Genomic DNA, 4949 nt, shown 5'->3' on the forward strand with positions numbered 1-4949 from the left:
CTGCTGTAAGATGCAAAAATAAGTAATTTCCTAGGACACGTTAGACACCATTTGTCCATTAATCTACTTAACATGCATTAATACCAAACTCTATACCATCCTTTTAGTTAAGGTTTAGGCTTCTCCAGAATGGAAATTAGGAAGTAAAATGTGGAAAGGTTGGAGTGGTAAATTCAGATGCTAAATCAAAGAAGAAATGGCTCCTTCCCTTTAAGATTTAAGCCTGCTCAAGTGTCTTATAATTAATAGTTTACAAATATGCTTTAATGCCTTGGGTCCCTCTCCACAGCTCTAGTGATTCTCCTCTGTACATATATTTTCCCCTTTGCATCAAAATTCCAAGAAGAATTCTCCATACTCAATTCATACCCCTCTGAATCTCCTCTCCAACTCAGTCTTCATCCATTATACCACTGGGCCATGTTCCCCCATGCTTCCATGGAAATTACACTTGCCAACTCAACAGCCACCTCTTTATGACATGTACATATCAGTAATGTTGAAATGATTACTCAATGGATGCAAGCAATTATTTTTACAAAGGAAAAGTATTTTCTATCCCCAGATCAGAATTCAACTGCTTGGATAAGACAAGGATTGTATTACAATGGGATCAGTTACATAAAAGCTAGAGTTGTAAAATACTTTTCATAGAGTCAGAGTCAGATAACTGGAGAACTGTGCTTCGCACAATGGGCTTTCAAATGAAGCACACATTTTCTCTAACGTCTTATAATTTTGCTTCATTGAAAGGATTTTTCAAATGTTCTCTGCATGTTAGTTGTTATCATCATTTCAATAATTTCCATCATATGTTTTTATTTTTTCAAGAAAATCAATTATGGAATAAAATCATAAGAAAATATAATGTTCCAAACTATGCCATGGTTATATATATTATCTAAAAGCATTATCTAACATACCATATTTAGATAATATAATGGTAGTGATATATAATGGTGGGATTAGGGAACTGTTTTAGTTTCCTGAATGTTCAGTCAAATCCACTTTCTGTACCAGGGAAATCATGATGCTAGACCTCCTTTTGGGATGTATCCGTTTGAAAAAAAACTTAAGAAAATAAGCATACATGAATCCATACTGTATACCATGAGATAAACTATCTTTAAATAACTTCAAATAATATATGTAGATACCCTGCCTCCAATGAGGTGCACCATATCTGACTCCCACCCCTGAGGGCAAGACAAACTTAGTGACTCCCCTCAAAAAACAGGTGAATGGAAAGTAGTTATTGTACACTGGAGAAACCAGGCAAACACCATCCTAACCCTGTGATGAAGGTCAGCATCTCCAGTGACCCAGTGATGTCATGTGGGTTTCATGTCCTCCTAAATATGAGTTGACAAGAAGAGAACTTCAACTCTATGGTATTCTTTTTCAAAACCCATAACAAGTGTCCAATCAGGAGAAAAAAAGACAGACTATACCTGTACTCCTCAACTCTGGGTCATAAAAACAGTCTGAATGCTCCTCAAACTGTCCAACAGAGAGTTAGCATATGACTCAGCAATTGCACTCCTAGGTACAAAGCCAGGAAAAATGACAATATATACCTACATAAAAACTAGTGTAGGAATGTACATAGCATCATTATTCATAATAGCCAAAAGTGGACACAACTCAAATGTCCATCTATTAATGAATGTCTAAGCGAAATGTAGTATATTTGGCCATTAAAAAGAATGCAATACTGATACATTCTACAATGTTTGAAGCTTGAAAACATTAAGTCAAGTAAAAGAAGCTGAATATGCAAAAGAAAACATGTTGTATGATTCAATTTATATAAAATGTCTACAGAAAGCTATCAATGCACTGCACCCTAAGAATTCCACCCTTTTCATGCTGACTTCCATAAAGTTAAGTCTTTGGATCATAGCCCCTACCTCCCACTTTCCTTCCCCAATGTGACATGTTCAAGCTGCAGTTCAGTCTTTTGTCACAAGGGAGCACCAAAGTACCACTATCATCAAACTTTTCTAAGAAGCATAGGCAAAGAGTAAAAATAAATAAATAAATAAATAAATAAATAAATGATCTTCCAAAATCTCAGGCATTAAAATTATGAAGAATAATTCTAATTCTGCCTTAAAAAACCGGTATGTATAAAAGAACATCGTGAAAACACATTTCAGTGCCTGAAGACGAAATACATGGTAGTGGTACATCTTGGAAGATGGTTGCAGGTATTTCAAGGGTGGTGCAGGGCAGAACAGGGGGTAGGTAGCTGAGAGAGGATGGGTAGTGTGAGCAGATTCTGAGAATCTGTGTCCTGTGTCATGAACAGGGTATGACAGGGCTGGTGGGAGAAAGTCTGGGCAGCTTGTACAATATTGAGGTAGTGGAGGGAGAATGATCTGTTCCCTGGTGGCGACCCTCTCGATAGTCCACACTGTACATCAGTTGATAGTGATGAGGCAAGAGATAAATCAATAAACACAATGTAGCTTTGGGTCAAAAGAAAATGGATCTTCTTTTATATGCATATTAATTTTCCAAGGATAATTGGTATCATATTTATTTTGTGACATTTTCTACTCTTTGTAAAATGTATTCCTTTTAATGAAAAAAAGAAAAAAATGAAGATAAATGTCACATGTTGGTGAGATTCAAGATGGCATCTCTGAGAGTCTCAGAACAGGGGGCTCCACAAAGGGTAGGGAGGATGGAGGTTGTGAGCTTCACTTCATGGAACCAGCCAGATTTCAGATTTTCAGTTAACTGGAACAGTCCCCCTGTATCCATTATTTGCATAGAATAATTAAAAACACATTTGGGGGGATATCTAATGCTGAGATTGGAGGTCCCATGCTGGTCTGTACAGAGTTTAAACTATGAGTATGTATAGAAGGTAGTAGAGCTGGAGGGGACATAGTAGCACAAGAAACGCATACACGCAGCCAATTAATTTTTTTAAGAGCAAACAGGATGGTTTAATTTGTAAAGTGAAGAGTTGTTTGCTCTTGATTACAGTATTCAACAGGAAAATTCTATTCACCTCTTGGTACAGAAATGGTACCCTACCTCTTCATCAGGATAATTGATCCAGATGAAATTATTCCTGGACAACCTTTGACTATGTGTCTGCCAGCAACTGTCCCCTCTCATTTCTTAGAGAGATATGTAGACTGCCTCTTATCTATAATAGCTGTGAAATAAGGTCATTTCTTCTGTTTAGTATCCATATACAGTGGAACATCACTTATTTGTCAATGGATTTGATATATTCTGAACTCCAGATCAAGATCTTGCATTATTTAACCCATCTTTGATGATCCCAAAGACACCTGAAAACCCAGGATGTTCAGGGTCACTGATTTTTGCTGGATAGTATTAAGTAATATAGAAAGTTTGATAAGTCTGTACTGGCTCTGGGTACTAACTCTGAAAAAAGTTTATTTCAATAACGTCTTGACATATTTGCTTTGTATGTCACGCTATAGGATCCAAATGAACCAAACAAGGAGCTTCAACTTGTTTATTCATAGTTGCTACATTTTCCACAATAAAAATGCATTATTTATGTAAAGAAGGCTATAAAAACAGTAACAAAAAATTAAAGATAACATGAAGGGTATTTGGATTCCAGGAAAACAAGAGTTCACTGTTGATGGAAGTCAGGCTGACTACACATAATAATTTGATATAATTGACAATGTTTTTTACACAAATTTTATTTTTGCAAAGTACTGCATATTATCACAGTTGCAGTTTTCTCTCTTTCTCTGATTTTTACTACTAGAGTCACACACACATAAAAAAATGTATTCATCAAATATAGCTATTTCCAGGTAAGTCACTTCCTCACACTCCTCATATTTACTATAGTTTCAAACATAAATGGAATCTCAGCTCAGACAAGAATGATCCTTGATGCACACCCACCAGTTCATGCATTTTCCTTTTTATTCTGAGAGAATCAGCTCACAAGAAAATTAAAAGGTTAAGGGCTACTCCAAATTTCTGTCACTTATTTCCTCCTTGGTTTTCAAAAAATACAAGTGTGTGATTCCTTTAATGAACATGCTTTGGAAGTGGAGGTTTTTGGCCATGAGCTCCTCTTCTACATCATCTAGTGCCCACTGGTGGTCTGTCAGCTCCAAAGCTTACCACTTTGTTTTGAAAGCTTTGTTGGTGTGTCTGGGCATGACCTTGATGTCTCCAGTCATCTGCTCCTGCACTATTCCTGATTGGTCAGTGGCATTATCTTGGCCCAGAATCAGAGTAAATGTTCTGAAGCCCAAAGACACTAAGGAAATACCAGGATGAAGAACTTCCCTAAGATGCATCTAATGTGAGTACTTTGATTTTTTTCTGTAGCATAGCCTTACATGAGATGGTCTGGGAAATGGAAGCTTGCTTATAACAAAGCCAGAAAATGTCATGTTGATCAATTTACCGATAACAATCATAGGGAAGACATTTGGTACATTGCCTTAAATCTTGTGTGTTAGCATAATGAGATGAGGTAGAGGAAAAGTAGACACTACCTTACTTTTAGTATTTTTTTTAATCAATCCTCTGGGATATTGAAGTAATATTTTCTGTAACTTGGAAAAATCATCATGCTTCTTGTTTGCTTGTTATGGTCTCCCCAAATGTATGTTGCATTCATGCTGTATAGGATTCACTGACTTTGATAATATAATATTTGTCATAATAAAGCAGTTCACAAAGCTGTAAGATATAATCTAATTTCTCTTCTCAAATATAGTTACATTTGCATAATAAATTTTCTGAAAAAAAAATATATGCAAAAGGAAACAGTGCTTATCTGTGAACAATAGATTTTAAGGGTTTCTAATGATTTTTTGTTACCTGTATTTTCCATTTTTATTTATAATAAAAGCATTTGGGTTTCAAAAGAAAAAAATAAGAAAAAAACATATCCCCAGTATTCCCATAGAAGAATGAGTCAGTGCCAG

The 4949-nt window shown here is 35.8% G+C and overlaps 1 pseudogene; it reads right to left on the bottom strand.

Annotated features, from left to right (window-relative positions):
- Nucleotides 1-3974: 3974 nt before the first annotated feature.
- LOC109256441 (ER membrane protein complex subunit 3-like) lies at nucleotides 3975-4591 on the bottom strand (annotated as a pseudogene).
- Between the last annotated feature and the right edge of the window lie 358 nt (nucleotides 4592-4949).

The sequence above is a fragment of the Panthera pardus genome, unplaced genomic scaffold (genome assembly GCF_024362965.1).
Source record: "Panthera pardus isolate Hobbes unplaced genomic scaffold, ASM2436296v1 HiC_scaffold_27, whole genome shotgun sequence".
Classification (NCBI taxonomy): Eukaryota; Metazoa; Chordata; class Mammalia; order Carnivora; family Felidae; genus Panthera; species Panthera pardus.